Source organism: Callospermophilus lateralis, chromosome 8 (genome assembly GCF_048772815.1).
Source record: "Callospermophilus lateralis isolate mCalLat2 chromosome 8, mCalLat2.hap1, whole genome shotgun sequence".
NCBI classification, from domain to species: Eukaryota; Metazoa; Chordata; class Mammalia; order Rodentia; family Sciuridae; genus Callospermophilus; species Callospermophilus lateralis.
In genome coordinates this window covers 127507162-127527792 of record NC_135312.1, presented here as the reverse complement: position 1 = coordinate 127527792, position 20631 = coordinate 127507162, and positions in this window count along the sequence as shown.

Below are 20631 nucleotides of genomic sequence, written 5' to 3'. Positions count from 1 at the left end.
CCCATGAGGGTCTCCTTCCATCTTCCGTGCAATTCCCCTTCTCTCTCCCTTTCCTTCCCTCCTCTTTTCCTTATTTCCTGCTAATCTTCTTCTCATGCTCTTCCTCCCTACTCTGTTTTGAGTCACCTCCCTTATATCAGGGAAGGCATTTGGCATTTGTTTTGTAGGGATTGGCTAAGTTCGCTTAGCATAATTTGTTCTAGTGCCACCCATTTTAAACTTTAGTTGGGCAAATGTTAATCAATTCTGTTTTAGTCAGCTTTTTCTCTGCCATGAACAAAATTGCATGACAAGAATGATTAGAGGAAAGTTAATTTGGGGGCTCACAGGTTCAGAGGTCTCACCAGGAAGGGGAGAGAGAGAGAGAGAGAGAGAGAGAGAGAGAGAGATACTCCATTCAATAAGGACAGAATATGTACCTTAAAGGCACACCTCCAGGGACTACCTCCTTCAGCCCCAACCTACTGTCTTCATTTACCACCCAGTTGATTCAAATCAGTGGATTAATGCACTGATGAGGTTAAATTTTCTCACATTGTCTCACACATAAGCTTTTTTGTGGGACACTTCCTGTCTGAACATAACAATTTCCAAAAAGTTTTAATTTTTGGAAAGATGTAATTAAATTCTCTGAAGGGGGGCAAAATTTCTCACATTTTATGATTCTTCTTCCTTAGAAGGCACCTCTGTGCACACAATGCGTTCAGCCAACCTCTGTCTGTAGATATTAGAAGGTCACACTATCCCCTTCACATCAAGTGGTTCTAAAGCATCTATACTAGACTTCTGCGATGCAAGTCGAGTACCTAATCTGACAAGATTCATGCAGCACATATTTATTGTAGTTGTTGCTTCTATACAGAGTCAGCATCTTTAACAAGAAAATTATAGAGTGGGTAAACAGTTTAGGTATAATGAATTCTGCTCCTTTTCAAACCTCTCTTGATTAATTCATTCATGACCACACATTGTATTCCCTTTTGAGGCACTACATTATGTTGACTATTTACAGGAACACTGAAGTTAGAATGTCTGGGTTTAAATCATCTAAAACTTAGTGTCCCAATGCTTCAGCTTCCTTACCTATACAGTTGAAGTGTTGATAGAACATAATTCACACATAGGTGTGAGGAAGAGTGTTGATATTACAAACCACTGATATTACACCACAAACAATTTAAAAAGTTACATTATTATTAACAGAGATTATATTAGGTACTAGCAACTAAAAGATGATACTAGTAATACAAGTAAAAATGACAAAAAGAAATCCCTTCTTTGTAATAATGAGAATTTATCCACATTGCTTCAATAAAATTAAGGGCTTATGAGTTTAGCACCAGTGATTTACCATTAATTTTTATAGATGAGCAATATGAGATCAAAAGATTACAAACTTACCAAACATTACCTAGTTAATATGTACTTGGGTTGTGAGTGGAATCCCACTATTTTTTCATGATCTGTGCTATCAGCTATTTCTCATTCTAGATGAAATAAGGGGATCCAAAAAAGAGATTTACAATGGAAAGTGAAAAGGCACACAAACTAGTGCTCAAATTAATAGTCTTCAAAAGCATTTGAAATAAGATTAATTATCAATTGGGTTTATAGTGTAAGGGTCCGGAGAAGCATCAGAGGAAGAGACCACCAAGAGACTGACTTTATGCAATAAGCAAGAAGGAGTTTATTAGAATCCGGTTCAGCGCGCTGAGGCCCCAGGCCGGCTCGCACAAAAAGGGAGAGCAGCCCAGGGCCCAGAGCAGAGGTTAAGCTGAGCTTAAGTACACTTTTTGGAGAGGGCGGGGGGCTTTGCATACATCAGAACAAATCATCATGAGGCGCGGGAAAATTGAACAACAACTCTGAGTCATGATTAGTACATTCATTGGCGGGAACAGATTGGATGGGGGTGATTGGTTACTTCTAAGCGGGGTGAACATTTAAACTGATTGGTTTTGGGGCCCGAGGTGCCTACGTGCCGGGCTACTCAGAGTCCCAAGTTATTAGACAACCAGAGGAGCCAGTGAGAATGTTTACTGGGCAGTTCGAGTATTGTCCTAACAGCTACAGAGATTACAGGTTCTGGGGGTAGCAGAGGAATTTAACAATACTTGGTCTTTTACTTTTTAACCCAAGCCTTGCAGTTTAGAAACATCACAATGTCCGATCTTTTACACTTTAACTCAGGCTCTGCGGCTTAGAATCAGCTTAAAAATTTCACCTTTACAATAGGATGCATAGGTATTTCTTACATGGATAAGAGAAACACTGTTATGCAAAATTTGAGATGTTCTGAAGAAGGTATGGATAAGGATAATGAATGTCAGAATAAAGGCAAAAATTACATGAACTAAGAGTATAGCAAAGTAGTGCTAGAGGCAGCTAAGAAAACCATCTGGGACTGTGGCACATAGGTATTCGTGAATCATGCAAAAATACAAGCATATGTACTACAGAACCCTGTAAATATCTTCTATGACTAGCATAGAAATGAAAATTTCAATTATTTTATTTATTTTTTTAGTAAGCAATAAATACTTTCTGCAATGGGATAAGAGATTTAAGGTTGTGATAAAAGTAAGAAGACCATGTCACCACTTCAAATAAGTGACTGGTACACTTGGTAAAGGAGAAATGGGAAACAGAACAGACTTCAATGCCATTTAGGCTGGGAAATGAACAAGACTTTTCACAGCAATGCTCTTTGTGGGGTGAGACACAGGAAGGAGTCCCTGTCCCTCTGAGGTTCCTAAAGCTCTCTTCTGTTCTATCGTGTTTGGATGATACTTTTACTTATTTGTAGAAAGAACCTAGAATAATTATGTTTTGAAAAAGGTGATAATGAGTTAGGTTTTGAGCATTAAGTTTCTAGGGAAGGTATGTCTGCAGTCTTCTCATACATAGCAAGAAAGAAACTTGAAGACTAGGGAAAATAAAATAAGGATAGGTAGAGATTTGGAATACACATTATACAAACAGGGTATTTCTTATAATAGAGGTAACCAAAAGACTACACCATCTTCTGTTCAGCATGAACTGATAAATTAGTCCTACTTAATGGCTTTTGTTGCATTTTGATTCTACTTTTAAATCATTTTAATTGACCAAAAGATTACAATGCTGAATTTCAACTGAACCTCATATATCTGGAAAGAAGTGATAGTAAAAAAAACCAAAAAAACAAAAAAACTCAACATTCTGTGTTTTAAAAAACAGCTAAGCACAAACAGCCTGCCTGTCCTCACACATTCTGTGAATTTTTTCCTTCACTTTCAATTAAGATTGGCTCTTCATGCCAGGTGCCTTGGTGCACACCTATAATCCTAGTGGCATGGGAAGCCAAGGGGGTGGGTACTCAGGATTTGGCTCAGTGGCTCAGTGGTTAAGTATCCCTGAGTTCAATCCTTGGTACCAAAAGAAAAAAAAAAAGAAGAAAAAAAAGTGGTTGGGGCTTGGGATGTGATTCAAGCGGTTGCGAGCTCACCTGGCATGTGCAGGGTGCTGGATTCGATCCTCAGCACCACATAAAAATAAAATATAAAGATGCTGTGTCCACCGAAAACTAAAAAATGAATATTAAAAAACTCTCTCTCTTTCTCTTTAAAAAAATAAAATAAAAGTGGCTCTTCATGATTCCCTGACTCTCATAAGAGTCCTTGATGACTCCCTTATCTATTTCTTGCGACCTTAGTCTTCCCTCTTTTTCTTTAATGTGATACTTTAAAAAATATTGGCTAATAGTTTTCCCTATTTTAATTTTTTTGTGTGCCAGGGATCAAACCCAGGGCCTTATGCATGCAAGGCAAGCACTCTACCAACTGAGCTATATCCCCAGCTCTAAAATTATTTTCTTAAGTGATGCATTTCATTCTTCATACAGAAAATCAACTGTGGTAGATTTTCACAGAAAGAATTATATCTGCAGTCATCTGCAATTTGGGCCATTTGTTAGCTTTGTAACCCTCAAAAACTACTACTACTTTCATTGTTCAATTTCCTTATCTGTAAAATGGAGCTCTTCTGAGCCTGAAGTTTTACTGTTTTATTTACTTTACATTTTTTTATTTGAATCATTTTTAGGAGACAACATATCTAAATCTCCCCAAATGAGGAGTATATTATGTACAAAGTCCAAGGTAGTTTCCATAAGACAATAAAACTGAGAAAAATATTACATGCCTCTTCTCTGGATAACCTAAATTGAGTATCTGCTTTAAAAGCTTCCTCCCTTCACTTATCACCCATTTTCAGCAAATTATCATATGTTCTCGATTCCTCCATTCCTTTGAAGACTTAACACAGAGTCTTCACACATATCTCACACTTCCTGGTTTACCAAAATGTCATTCTTTCTCTCTGCTGCTCCTATTAGAATACCCTTCCTCCTCCTTATCTGTCTTCTTTTCAAAGATAAATTTATTAAAGGAACAATTGACTTTGGCATGCTTCAACTACATGTTCTTATGCCATAAAGACCAAGAAAAGGCTGAATCCCTTTAACATGACAACAGTCCCCCTCATTTTTCACTCTTCTTACCCAACATTTAACCAAGCACATCTCATACAACCTATCAGAATAAACTCTTGGAAGTCCAGAAGTTCCTTGGACTCCACAGTTATACAAAAGGAAACAAATAATCCTTCTTTTCCATAATCAAGGGGCTGTCCTAAAGCTTTCCACGAATAATTTACTTACCCCTCTTGGTTTTACACACTTACCAAACTGCATTGTTACCTTTCTGTTTCTCTCAAAGAATGCAACACAGAGAAAGGAGAGCATTTATTTATTTGTGGTTTAATCCCTAATGCTAAGCCTAGGGCTTGTAACATAGTAGGTGTGCTCTGTGTGAAGAAAGATACCTTGAAACAACAGGTTAAACAGAACAAAGCCTTATCTACCTTTCATTAATCAAGGAATGAATTATCAAGTTAAAATTCTGTCTGAATAAGATGCTGAGAAAACACCACCAAAATCCTTTATTAAACATTTGAATATTATTCAATATGTAAGAAAACTTTCAAATATTTGCTTGAAGGTTTTAGCCAATATACAGGAGCTACATAACTTTTGACATAACTTATACAAACACAATTATAATCTCTGTGTTTGTGTATGCTATATCATGTAAAGAGCCACTAAATGGATTTTGACAAAAGTTTAAAATCATATATGAACCTAGATATAGAGACTAGATAAGTTCACCTTAACTATATGTTGAATAAATTATGCTAAATTAAATTTTTTGAACATCTGAGTAGCAACATACATTTATGTCATCAGGGTTCATGATCATCCTGAAAATTAGAGAGACAATTAATTTAGCCCATGGTTAGTAACTGTCTACTTTGTGAGCAGCATAACATAAAGGATCTTAGCAGATTTCCTGAGTCAGATTTCTTCAGAGTTTTAATTCAAAAGACAATTTTTCTACTTATTGCTTGGGGTGGCCTCTGCAAATTTACTTACCTTCTCTTTGGCCCTAGATCTCCACTTTTTTAAAAAAAAATTTATATATGACAGCAGAGTGCATTAAAATTCTTATTACATATCTATAGCATATTTTTCATATCTCTGGTTAAATAAGAATAATACTAGTACTCAGTTTTTATGTTTATTGTTTAAATAATAAAGGCATAATGAAGAGCAAGGGCCTACCACATAATAATTTACAGTTTTAGGTTTTGATTGCACTCTATGGATCAAATAATATACAAATATTGAAAAATCCATCCTTCTTTAAATATGTATCCTAAAGTAGGGCTAAGTATTGATAGTGTACTTTCACATATTAATGCAAATAGTCAACATTGAAAAGTACCAGAAGATAATATGTTTCTATGAGAGCTTACATTGAGGATCTGAGCAATTAATTAAATCCTTTAAATATTTCCCTGAGAGAATATATGATGCACTGAGAATTTGAGTTGATGAAGAGGACAGAAAAACAATAATAAATTATGCTAAATTAAAAACAATAATAAATTATGCTAACTTGATTGAGGTGACTCCATAAGCAAAGCTACCACAGTGAAAGAGAGGAGGATGAGGACTTCCAAGAAGACTGGAAGTATTTTCACATAAATTTTGTTTGTTATATCTTTTAACAGTGTTGCAGGTAAGTATTTTCTCTATAATTTTAGAGATTACAGAAAAGGGAAAAAGAAGAAACAAAGAAAGGAAAGGGAAAAATATGGAATTTGATGCTCATAAAAATATGTAGGGATCAGAAAATGCCATTTTCCATGGGGAATTGTGTCAAGGTCATATCTGATTTCTGTGAATGTTTAATCTGACTTTTGCAGAAAATAGATTAGGAAAGTGGACAGAGGGTATGTTGACTACCCATTTAAGAGTTTATGTATTAGGCTTAGGGAAAAACAAATAGTTCTAATTTAGGAAGGAAGTCACTGGTACTAATTATGGAAATAAATGAATGCATTAAAGAGATATTTAGGAAGTAAAAGTTATTGCTTGTTAATTAATTGGAACCAGAGTGAAAAGGATGAAGAAGGAGGAGGAGGAGGAGGAAGCAGGAGCAAGAGGGGGAAGGGTAGGAAGAGGGGGAGGATGAAGAGGAAGAGAAAGGAAAAGGAGAAGAGACCCTAAATTCTACAGGAAAAAATATACTAGTAAGACAAGAAAATCTAGATTTAGGTATTCATTATAAGTATCGGGACAGCATAATGCCATTTAAATCCTTATTTTTAATGAAGAGAATTAAAACACATTCTTATTATATGAATTTGGATATTTTGGACACAGATTTTAATGTAACAAATAAATTTGGTTCCCTTCATAATTAAGTTAAAGAGCTTGAAAATCAATTATCTAAAAATGATAGGAAATAAAATACTTCTGATATTCCATAAAAAGAGTCAAGAAAAAAAACCCACTAATTACATTATGAATGGCATTCAAAAGACTGTGAAAGCATACACAGGCACATACAGGACTCATCCATCCAGTAGTGTCTGAGTTCATGATCACCATGATTCTAGTGCAGAACAAGGGTTTATTTTTCTCATTCACTCTAATGCATTAAATTAATTAAAATACAAAAAGAGTTACACAAGAAGTGATCTTTAAGAACTAATGCAAAACTTCACAACCCACTGAAGCAGCTTGCATTTGACATTTGGATAAAAAATTTCAACTCAATTTATATCCCATATAAAATCTAAATGCATTGTCTAAATATGGTGCACATGATGATGAATATGTAATGTTAGATTAAAATTTTATAATGAACATAGTATTTTCACATAATTTTTTTTTGTTACGTCTTTAACAGTGTTGCAGGTAAGTATTGCCGCTATAATTTTAGATTTTATAGAAAAGGGAAAAAGAAGAAACAAAATATGTCTAAAATCTCAAATCTACTAAGAATGTACTGTCCCTTGCATGCAAGCCTTCTGCTTTCAGATCTATTTTTGCTTTTCTTTATTGTATTATGCTAAACCTAGAGATATCAAAAAGAAATCAAAGGCTTTCAGTATGAAATATGTTAAGACTATGATTTCTGGTTTGTCTTGCAAATGCATAGCTCTACTGGACTCCTGCCAATACTAATTTTCATCCTATTCTCTCCTGCTGAACCTGAAATATACCGTGTCCTTAGGATCTTTCTCAACACAATTATTTTGGCAATAACTGTCATTGGGTCGGAGTTAATGCATAGATGGAGTGTGTCTTGAACTATTAATAATGTTGAGAAAATTACAAGTAATGTATAAACCTCATTCTTTGCTTAATGAATAAAATGTTTAATAAAGTAATAAATATATAGATGCAAATATGTAAATTTATAATAAAATATTCTAAATTGAATTATGGGCAGTTGAATAAAAGGTAAATAAATGAATTCAAAACATATATTTATTTAGTGGGGACCAGAATTGGAACTCGGTGGCACTTGACCACTAAGCCTAATCCCCAGCTCTATTTTGTATTTTATTTAGAGACAGAGTCTCACTTAGTTGCTTAGCGCCTTGCTTTTGCTGAGGCTAGTTTTGAATTCTTGATCCTCCTGCCTCAGCCTCCCAAGCAACTGTGATTACTTGCATGCCTCACTGTGCCCAGTCCCAAAACATTTATTTTAACAGAAAAAAAGAAGCAAACTAATACAGATCAAAGATTTCATCAAAGATTGCACAGCAGTGTCACAGGAAAGGTAGAATTTGCATTCAGATATATTTGACTTTATGGATGAATCCACAATTTTCTTTTCTCCCTCATTATAGTAGGAACAGACTGGCATATAGGAAACCTTAGGGACTGTTCCAAAGGTCTCTGGAAGGTTCTTCATGCTCAGCACTATTACCATGCATTGGATTGAAATTGACAGTACAATGACTCTAAATGCAGAACTGAGCATTTTCAGACAATAAGGTAAGATTTTATATTTTCCAATAGACATAAAGAAAATCTGTATTTCCCAGTTATGAACCTTTATGATTTCCTCTTTCTTGCTTTTTTTTTTGGAGTAATGGCAGGTTGACTTTTATGGCAAATAATAAAAAAGAAGGAAGATAAATGAAATCTTAAGTATTTAATTTCAAGTCATTCTTCAACATTGACCTTTATTTAGTACTCTGAGTAGATTTTAAGTTAAAGAGAAATATGTATGATTTTAGTATACTGTTTCTTAGTAACAATACTCTTCAGAGATTGGCTGAGTTCTATAAATAAATATTCATTCTCACTATCTTTAAACATTTATAACATTAGATCATTAAGTTTAAACAGGTATCCTAATCTGATGCTTTATATGTATGTTTAATATAACACAAAAATAAAAGTTGAATTTTTTTCATATATCAATTATAAAAAATAAGGGTGCATGACAGTACAGAGTTTGAATATCAAAAAAGCATTTCATCATGCTGGTGTTGGAAATCAATAGTTAAGTAAAATAAAACAAACTCTATCTCAGAACTGCAATACTAATTTTACTTGTCATGATTCTGTTTCCCAAATGTATTTTAATTGCTGGTAAAGGGAAATTAGAGAGTTGCCACACTTCTATGTCATTAAAACTATCTTGTCTGGAGTTGCTATTATGGTTATAATCTTTATTGGTGTTATTACTCAATGTACTAAAATAAAGTGCTTTATTCAAGCACACACCTTCTAATCCACCAGAAAGAAATACAAATGCAGTCACAGCAATATTGCTCCTATATGATATTCAGAAATAACACTGTTGACAAGTTTTGTGCATGTGCTCACAGGAGTGCAATTGGGTACAATCACTTCTGTAGGAACTATAGTACTCTCCCAAGGGCCCTGTCCTTTACCAGGCAAAACGTACTATAATCATCATCGTCGTCGTCATCATCAAAATCATCATCAGTATGAAGAAAATCAATAGAAAAATACCTGCATAAACTTAACTAAAGAGCCCACAGGTCCCATTCAGAGAGGGAATCCACTGTACAAAGATAAACTAGTAGGAAGAATGTATCAAAGAGAAAGGAGTACTTAATTGGGGAGTATCACTGATTAACAGTAATCATTATCTTGAAAATTGCCGATTACAAGGTTAAGAGTGGTTGGTGGGAAATATGCTGATGTCTTCAAAACAAAATAAATCTTATTCTTCCTATCGTTCAAGAGAATTTGAAATCTACTGAGAAAAATTGGATCAATCTGAGGGGGCTTAAAAAATCTGCGAGCCCAAAGAATCCATATTCTAATACATTGCAGTATTTTAAATAAATAATTTATCATCTACATTTTACCACAGTATTTAAAAAAACATAAAGAACAAAAAATCCCTAATATTTATATGATTTGATGTATTTTGTCCTACTCTGGATTAGACAATCTAGAGGTAAAATTTATCATCAACATAAAAGTACAACAAATTGCTTGATATTCATAGGTCACAGTGAATTCTTATGAACTACAAGGAATTTCTCTCATTTCTGATATGACCTCAATGACCTTTCAATGCCACTCATAATCAGGGCTGCACCAAACTTGGGCTAATTTGGTAAAACCAGTCACCAACATTGTATTACTACTGAACTCATACTGAACCAGGCCTCTTGAACCAGGATAAATCCACACATTATTCTCTGCTCTATCTTGCACCCAACTTCTCCAGTGAAAGAATCCTGGTCATTACGTTTTACTCTTTTTTTCTCCTAACACTTAAGATAATATCCATATAGGTTAGCAATTTCAGAGGGTTCTTTGGAAACTTCTGTCAAACTCTTTAATCTTATTGAACAAATGCACTAATGACTTGAAAATTTCCATATACAGCATGATCTTTCTCATTTCCAGTTTTTCAAAGACTATACCCATGATTGAGAATATTTTTTTTCCATTGCAACTTTTAATGGACTTTAAAAAAAAATCAAGTTTAGGATAACAGCAAAAGTGAGGAGAATTACAAAGAGTTTCCATACATCTTTCTATTTTTAATTTTAATTTATTTTATTATAATATTTTTATTTTTAAAATGTTTAAAGTGACAAAAATATAAAATACAAATATTAATCTTCTCTATCTCTGTCATTCAGAATTAAACTGTGTTCATATTTTATTATTTGCCTGCATGCTTTTTTCTCTAGTTTTGTGGAAAATTTTTTTTTTTAATTATTTTTTCCACACACTTTATTGGTGCATTGTAGTTATACATACTAATATATTTGTTGTTAAGTATTCACACATACACACAGTGCAGAAAATAAGAATATTTAATTTGGCCAAAAGTCCCCAGAAATTCCACTACCATGTACTATTTAAAAAGAAAACATTGTAGTTTCTTCTTTGTTTTTGTTGAAAAGTGATACAAGAAAACTAAAAAAAAAAAAAAACAAAAGAACTGAAAAGTATACAAAGTAAAAAAATACAGACATAAAATGTAAAATGCCCCAAATTTCAACATAATTGACCATCATTAACAGAATATGGACTTAACCCTGTATCTCTCCTTCCAATACACTAGCCACTAGCCATCTATGATTACTAAGAACTTAAAACGTGGATAGTAAGGCTAAGAAAGACTTCACTTCTAATTTTATTAATTTCATTAATTTTATTTTAAATTTACTTCACCACATGTGACTTATGGCTCTTGTGTTGCCACATGGCTATAGATAATATTCAATATGTATATATAAAAAAAAAGACACTTCTGAAAATGGAATCAGGCTATAGATATTATTTTGAATACTAAGTATTCAATTTATATTTGCTAAAATTTCTTTGAAAAAAGTAAAATTTAAAAGGTAATAATTATTTATATTGAAATAAAAGTCTACTAACTACAGGATGCCCCTTCTGTCAGAGCTCACCACAGTTAAGAACTTTTGAAAAGCACCAAAGTTCATTCTTATAAGTTTTGCGGTTTGACTCTATCAAAAAAAAAATATCATTCATTACTTCATTCTCAAATCTCCTCTGCCCTGTGATTTTTGGTCAATAATTTTATTATTTTAATACCATCTAAGTGATATAATGTGTATTCTGCTTTACATCTATCAGCAAATTTTTAATAGCATCATTATTTTTAAATAAATCCAATGCTCCTCAACAAGAGCATTACCACTATTTCTCCATTTTTAAAAACTCTAATTCAATCTTGTTGGATAGTAGTTTTATTTAGAATTATTAATAGATGTTATGTTTCTTTCTTTTAAAGGAAATATTTGAGAACATCTGTCTGATGCTCTTATATTTAAAATGGCATTGTGATTAAATACATTGTTCAAATATGTATTTGCTATATAATCATGAAAACCATAGAGCTGCACTAAAAAAATGTAAAACTTAGTGTAATACAATGGGAAACATTTTTTTTCTCATCATTGCAGGTATCAGGAATGCAGATAGAGTGTGGCAGGACAGCTGGTCTCTGCTCCAGGATATCTGGTTCTTAAACTTAGATTTCAGTTGCTAGGTTGGAGCACCAGAGATGGGTTTCTGGTTCATGCATCTGGTGAGCTGATGACGCATTGTCAAGCCTCTCTCTCCAACAAGTATTATATATGCCAATGGAGAATTACCATAGAGAAGAATGACTTTATTACATTTGCCTGTAAAAGGATGGATTGGGAGACTACCATAAGTGAAATAAGCCACTCCCCAAAGCCAAAGATTGAATGTTTTCTCTGCTGTTTGGAATTAATGTATAAGAAGATGGGATTAAACAAAAAAGAATAGAAGATCAGTGGAGTGGACAAAGGGGAATGAAAGGAAGGAAGAGGAATGACATAAGGAAAGACAGTGGAATGAACCTGACATAGCATTGTTATGTGGGTGTATCACAGTGTAACTCACCATCATGTACGTCCACAAGAATTAATTAAAAAAAATAACTATGGGTAAATGGCAGAAAGATGATCAGAAGAGTGGGAACTGATCAAGGAGTGGGGAGAGAGGAGAGGTAGGAGGGTTATTAGGGACTAATTAGAACAAGATGTATTACATGGTTTTATAATTATGTCAAAAGGGACTCTACTGTCATTTTTTATCCTTAAAATTAAAAATAAAAACAAATTAATGTGCATATTTCTCTGTATTATGGAATTCAGAATGTTCATATATCTACATAGAATTATTTTTGTTATACCCAGGAATTTCTCATGGATTTTTACCTTTGAATACATCTCTTCCATTCATTGATTCCCTAACATAGACAACAGTACTGCATTTGTAAATGCTATCTCAAAATGCTTTAAAATTACGTGTGTGCTATTTATTGTCTTAATGTTTTCCTATGTGAGTCAATTGTAGTAATGTTATCACCTTATTCAATAATTGCATATTCATACAGATTTGACTTTGTGTTCTTTTTATAATCTTCCACCTTTTCTCTTTGTGGTATTTCTCTTCTGAGTTCTCTTCATATTGAGTGAATGTGCTAATTCAATTACTTGCATTGTGTGATGACATAAAGTTACCTTCCCTGTATTGAGCTTTGATTTTGTCTAGTTTTTATTCTTTATTGCCTATAGGAAGGGTGGGCTACTTTCCTCAGCACAAACAATTGTTCTTATGGCTGTTTATTTTCATCATACTCAAATTAAACTCTTCCCATGGTATCTAAGAATATCCCCATATCCACCCTCAAGCTGTCATTTAATAATAATGTATTTCTTTTCTACCAATTTTCTGTTGCTTGAAAAACAAAATAAAAAAATGAGAAAGAGAGAAAACTTGGATGATGTAGTGTACGATATGATATTCTTTCATGCAGACCTTCTTTCTGAGACACTAGAATTAACCCAAATTATTTGGCACATATATTTTTTCAGAGTCATATTCTTGGAGTTTAAATCATGTTGCTCCTTCATTCCATAACCTTGAAATTATCTTCATTGTGCATAAACTTTCTTTTTCTGTTTCACTTATGCCTCTTTAGAGCCTTTCCTACTACCCCTTCAGGAAGTGCAAAAAAAAATCTAGATAAATGCTGAGATGTAAGTTTTATTAGTTTTCATGTATAAATGAGAATTATCAATATTATGTTGACTAATTAGTATAGACTTTGAGATTCACAGTTAAATTTACTATTTTAGTCCAGACATGGTCTTCCACATTTCAGTCAAATGACTGAAATGACATATTTTAGAGTCATGCTGGTGTTACATCTGATTCTGTTCAGCCTAGACTATGTACCCTCCTCCAATGCAATAAAATCAACCACTGGCTTTTCATTTCTTTACCTAGCAGTCTAGCACAGAGTTCAGTAAGAACATCTTAGAGCAGGTCCTGCCTGTGTCTGGCCCCACCCACTGCATCAGTAGATTTGAAATCTCTCACTGTCTCTCATTTCAGTTACTCTGTGGCCACCTCTTCTGACTGCATGATAGCTAAATGGGGTGACCAAAGAATGACTCAGACCAGGTGGGCATTAACTTTGTTCTACCATCTACCTTTGAGTTCTTTCTTTGAATCCCATATATTTACCTTAAGTTGTAGATTCCCAAAGATGAGGATTTACCTAAAAAGATTCCCTTGTGAAAAGTCTACAGTCTAAACTTTTATACTAATTCAGGTGTTTAAAAATATCAAAATTCTAGATACATTCAGTTTACTATAAGCCAGAATGTAACAATATTTATTTATTGATTTATTTATTTCCTGAGCATAGTAAACCATCTAAGGAAGGAGTCTCCTCAACTTTAATGCTAAAGCACTCTTCAGGATTACAGTGGAAATCTATCCTCTACAGTTCACATGGCTGACCAAACCCCTAATGCTAATACCCAGGTGGTAGCAGGAAAAAAAAAAAAAGGTTAATATTATTTTTTTGTGTACTTCCGGTTGCATTCTAAATTTTCTATCCCTGTACTAGCCCAGATATGAATCACAATGCTGTTTGTTTCTTTTTACTAATCAAAATAGGTTCCTATTTCAGTAAACCCACTCCAAACCCCAGACCTCAAATGTGAAAATCACTCTATATTTTTTGTTCTCTCTACCCATTAAACATCTCTAGACAGAAAAGAAAGAAAGAACGAAAGAAAGAAAGAAAGAAAGAAAGAAAGAAAGAAAGAAAGAAAGAAAGAAAGAAAGAAAGAAAGAAGCTAAAAATCTATCAGCAGCTGCAGCAGTTTCCAACCAGGGCAGTTGGACATTTATGAGGAGAGAGCGTGCTTTCAAATATGTGAAAATGCAGCAGTTAGATATAATCTTTGCTCTGCTGACTAGGAAAAAAGGAAAAAGCTTTTTGTATGATTTTAGAGCTTGGCTATAATTATGCACATATAGATGTCAGACAGAATAACCCCTGTAAGTAACAATAAATGTCTCTGAATCATTTTATTAACCTTTTTTTTATTTGCCATTTATTGGAAAAGTGACCTTTCCAAAGCTGGTTAATTCATGTAAGTTATCATAACTGAACAATACTTAGGAAAGAGAGCTGTTTTATTACTCTAAGATCATCCTGTTACCAATCAAACAATTCTCAGGAGAAATTGTGTAGGAATAAATGCTGTAACTGACAGTCCTCTCTAGTGCTGTTTGGATAGCACAAGGACTTTCTTAGAGGCACCCTGTTATCCTTACATCATTTTTTTCACAAAATCATAAAATCAGAAATGACTGTGAAGATGATCTTATTTTCTCACTAAAGGAAATGAAATGATATCCAAATAATTTAACACAGTTCAGTGGGTTGATGTCCCAAGATCATGAAGGTGCTATATAAGGTATCATGACTGGAACCTACAACATCTGATATACCATCTAGATTTCTTTCCACTGAGTCCAATCACCTTCCTAAAACCCAAGATTAGAAAACTATTTCCTATTTTTATTGAATATTGGTGCAGAACACAGGCTATCTAACATTGCGAGTATGACTTAAAAATCTCATAACTCCATCTCCTTAGCAAAGAAGACAATGATCAAATTTACTATGCTTATCCTTAAAAATATAAGAAAAATAAAATTTAGTGATTTTTGCTAACTTCTCCTTATGACTCTTTGTATATCAACCCCTTTATTTTACCTAAAGACATGCATTTATTTCACAATTATATTAATTAAACAAGGCAGCACTCTCATTTCCTCTAGATATATACTTCAGCAAAATTATTTCTCCTTTCTGTCATGCATGTAGGGCATGAGTTAAATTTTGGAACTTGATCTTATCATTATTATTATTTTTTTTACTTTTTATGCTTTGTCATATTGAGGTTTTCCTTGTTGTATCAATTTGATATTTATGGTACTCTCTACCATTATCTTTCCAAAATAATTTGAGAATTTTCAACAAACAATTGAGCAAAAACAAAGGCTCTAATCATTTTTTTGTATTAGAATGTGTTTGGTTTAAGTTATTATAAAACTAAATGTCATTTTATGATTCAAGATAGAAATCATTTAAAAAATTCCTAAGAATTTAGTCTCCTTAAAAACAGATTAATGGAACTTTCAGATGGAGGAATATGCAGGTGTTTAATAATATTTGAAACCCAAATCAGTATATTTATTCCATGTTATGGTCCTTAGCTTCCACTATATCTTAAATTGAAATTATAACTATAATGAATTGTAATGTCAAGCTTTTCCACAGATTGTAATATGGGTAACTATTTCCTCTATGAGCATCATTTTCATTAATGATTTGTTGAAAAATTAAGGAGCTACTTGTGAATGACAAAAAAAACAAAGGTTTAAAGTACTATATATTAACCATGAGGTTATGAGGTTTTTTATCTTTCTTATAGCTAACTTAAGAAATTTTTACTCTTTATGTGTCTTTTTAAAAATATTCCATTTATACTTTGGTGATGAAATTTCAATTTATCTCCAATCCTTCTGCTTTAACTGTCTTTGTCTTGTTTAATTCAAAGCTCAATTGATGCCTGATCTCTCAGTAGAATTTTGCACTGTTGCTAAATCATTTCCATCTTATATTTATGACAATTTATTTCAAGCTGATAACAACTTAAATTCAATTACATGCAGAATTCTACATTTTCACTTCTTCCTCCTACACATGCAGTTTATGCTATTGATGTCACAGATTATATATTTCTATGTTGTGTTGCCATGAACATATTTTATAGTGTAGTTGTTTATACTTTTGTGTTTGAAGTTCTATACCATAATTAGGAGTGATTTGTATACTGCTGTTTCAGTATAATGGTGAACTATATTTGACTGTATAGTTACACTTATCAGGAAGTTTTGTACTTAGATTTGCTTGTGTACTGCTATCTGGCATTTTGAATTTCGACTTGAAGGTTCCCTTGGCACGTCATATGAACACTCTAACATTGTGCTTTTCTGGAGACGTCTTTATCACTCCATTTTGAAAGACAGTTTTGATGGATATAGTACTCTTTGGAAACAGGATTTTTTTTTTTTTGATACATGGATTATCCCAGTTCCTTCTGATCTATGAGGTACTTGCTGATAAATTTTCTGAGAGACTTATAGGGGTTCCTTTATATATATGAAAAGTTGATTTTCTATTCCTGCTTCCAAATTCTTCCTTTGTCTGTGACTTTTGTCTGTAAGGTTCTTCTCTATCTCTACGGAGTCTCTGTTCAACTTATTTGAAATCATCTGCTCTTCTTTAATCTGAATGCTCATTTCCTTTCCCAGGTTTGCAACTTGTTGGTCCCCTATGCTCTCTGTTTGTCTTTTCTCATCTTAAGTTTCCACAGTGCATATATTGTTCCCCCTCGACCTTTTGTTTTCTTCAGTCTTCTATTCTTTCTCCCTTTTAGCTTTTCTAACTGGGCAATTTCAAGCAATCTGTCTTTCAGTTTTCAAATTTTTTCTCCTTCTTGATCAAGTCTGCTCCTGAGACACTCTAATGAATCTTCAGAAATGTTATTGCATTTTTCAGGTCTAATTTTTTTTTGTTTTTAAATATTTTCTACACCTTTGTTGATATTCTCATTTTGTTCATCATTTTCTCCAGCTCACCAAGCATTTTTGTAACTAATTTTGAATTTTTTTTTTTTTTGTAAAGTAAGCCATACATATCTCTTCGAGTCAGTTTATGGAGATTAATTCTGTTTTTTTTTTTTCCTTTACTTACTTGTAACTTTGTGAGGAGGAGGGAGAAGAAACCACTATTTCTAGTTTTTCTGGTTCACTTCTCTTCACACAGGGGAAAACTTCCAACAATCGGCCTGGCTAGAGATTCACGGGACTTCTCGACAATTTTCTTTGTTGGACTTGTCTTACATGGACTCGTTAGGTACAGAGATTGGCCTGTTTTAATTTTTTCCCTTTTATAGATTCAGGATATCCTAATATCTTGCCCCTTGCTTACTGTTATCTGTTTCACAGGTCTTCTGAAGCAGCAGCATCACACTCAAGGCCCTTTCTGTCCCTTGTGGTCACTTATTAGCTCCCATTAGCATCCTGCATGGACCAGCGAGAAACTGCTCCCTCAGGACACAGCCCCAAAGAGCTAGAAATTTATATGCATGCTCCACTCTTCTATTTCTCCCTCAGGGGGAGGTGGCTGAGCTGTTCTGCCTGTGTCCGCTGCAGCCCTGGCCATCGGAAGAAACACTGCGCATCCCAGGAAACACACAATTTAACTATGGGGAAAACTGTTAAAATCTTTAGAAATTACCAACATTTTCATGACATAATGATATAACATAAAAATGGCTAAGGAATTGTGCACGGGTTAAATGCATAGAACAAACAATCCTCAAAAAACTTGTGTATATTCAAATACAATCTTCATTGCATATCTCAAAGTCAGATGTACGTAACAAGTCATAGGCTATTTTTCTGTGTTTTTATTTTGTGGTGCTATTTCATTATATACACTGTTAATTGACTTTCATATAATAATTATTTTAAGGTAGGTAGGCTATTAAAATTGAAGATAAATAAAAGAGAATGTTTAATACTCCCCTCTGGGAACTTTGATATATACTTGGAACTATTAGTAAAGTCACGCATTTTATCTGATGTGATGTCACCTGTTTGAGCTTCTGTCACAAGTTTCATGACTAGGTAAGGTTGTACTAAGGGAAACTAAAGACTCTCCATGTATTTCTGGCATAAAGGTTCAATACATATTAGTATACTGCTTTGAGAGATAGTGAGAGTGGATATAAATGAAACTGATTCCAGCTCAATACACTAAAGACAGTAGATTTTAGAATCTTTCCTGGAAGCCACTAAAGGGGTTTTTGTTTATTTGTTCTTTTTAGTTATACATGACTGTAGAATGTATTTTGACATATCATACATACTTGGAATATAACTTCTCATTTTTTTGGTGGTACGTGATGTGGCTTTTGATTGGTCTTTAATTCATTAAGCATACGAGAATTATGTCCAATTCATTCTACTCTTTCTCATGTCCGTCTCTCCTCCCTACCTGCATTCCCTACTGTCCTATCCAGTGAACCTACACTCCTCCCTTCTCCCTGCCTATTGTGAGTCAGCATTATATATCAGAGAGAACATTCATACTTTGTTTTTTTGGGAATTAGCTTATTGCACTTAGTATGATAGTTTCCAGTTCTGTTCATTTACTGGCAAATGCCATAATTTTATTCTTTTTAAAGGCTGAGTAATATCCCATTGTATATATGTACCACATTTTATTTATCCATTCATCTATTGAAGGACACCTATATTGATTCCATAGCTGAGCTAATTTGATTTGAGGTGCTATGAGCATTGAAGACAATTAATTTTTTGAAGATTTTTGAATGGTTTCCAGTGTCGCTCTAAGTCTGCACTGCCAGAGAGTGTGGTGGTTTCCTGAGGATCAAAGGGAAATAACATAAAATTTTAAATTTGCCTCCATGTCTAATAGCAACTGCTGGTGGACCAGTTGCTGTGAGTTTTGGTTTGGGATACTGATAACAATAACTGAAATTACTGAAGGGCTATGGTTGTGGTACTAAAATGACAACAGGCAATACCCACATTAAACCACAATGGTAGTGCCTTCTATATTCAGGCAATGCCCGGCAGTTGGGAAACCGAGTCTATATCAGGCCTCCTCCATCAGCACCACATAGGGGATTCCCCACGAATCCCTACTTGTGTGATGAGGAAGAGACCATGGCAAAGCAGAAATAGGTGGAATAAAGGTTTCTAAGTCATCTTTTATGCAACATTGTTGTGCTCTCAAGAATTGAGTGTGTGCCTTTTGGTTTTTTAAATTTTAATTCTTACACTTTAGGAATCTTGTTGAAGAAGTTGGTTTCTAAGCGGCAATTGTGGAGAATCAGGCCTAATTTTTCAAGGTCTAACATCTAAGTCCTTGAACCACTTGGAGTTGAGTTCTGTGCAACATGATAGATATTCAATTTCATTTGAGTACATATGGATTTCCAGTTTTCCTTGCACTATTTGTTGAAGAGGCTATCTTTACTCTGATGTATATTTATGGTGCCTTTTTCTAGTGTAAGATAACCGTATTTATGTGACTTTATTTTTTGTTTTTTATTCTGTACCCTTGGTCTTCATGCCTGTTTTGGTTCCAGTACCATGCTGTTTTTGTTACTATAGTTCTGTAGTATAATTTAAGGTCTTGTATTGTGATGCCTCTGCATCACTTTTCTTGCTAAGGATTACTTTGGCTATTCTGGGCCTTTTCAAATGGATTTTATGACTGCTTTTTTGATTTTTACAAAGGATGTCATTAGAATTTTCAATAAGAATTGCATTAAAATCACATAGTGCTTTTGGTAGTATAGCCATTTGGACAATATTAATTCTGCCTATCAAAGAACATGGGAGATTTTCCCATCTTCTATGTTTGTCTTCAGTTTCCTTCTTTAGCATTCTGTAGTTTTCATGGTAGAGGACCTACATGTATTTTGATAGACTGTTACCCAAGTGTTTTATTTATTAATTTATTTTGAGCCAATTGTGAATGGGATAATTTTCTTGATTTCTCTTTCAGCTGATTCATCATTGGTATATAGGAACGCAATTGATTTATGGGTGTTAATTTTATATCCTGCTACTTTGATGAATTCATTTATGAGTTCTGGAAGCTTTCTGGTGAAGTTTTATGCATCTTCTAAATATAGAATCATGTTGTCAGCAAATGGGGAAGTTTGAACTCTTTTGTTGCTATTTGTATCATTTGATTTATTTCATGTGTCTGATTGCTCCGGTTGGGTTTCCAGGACTATGTAGAATGCAAGAGGTGAAAGAGG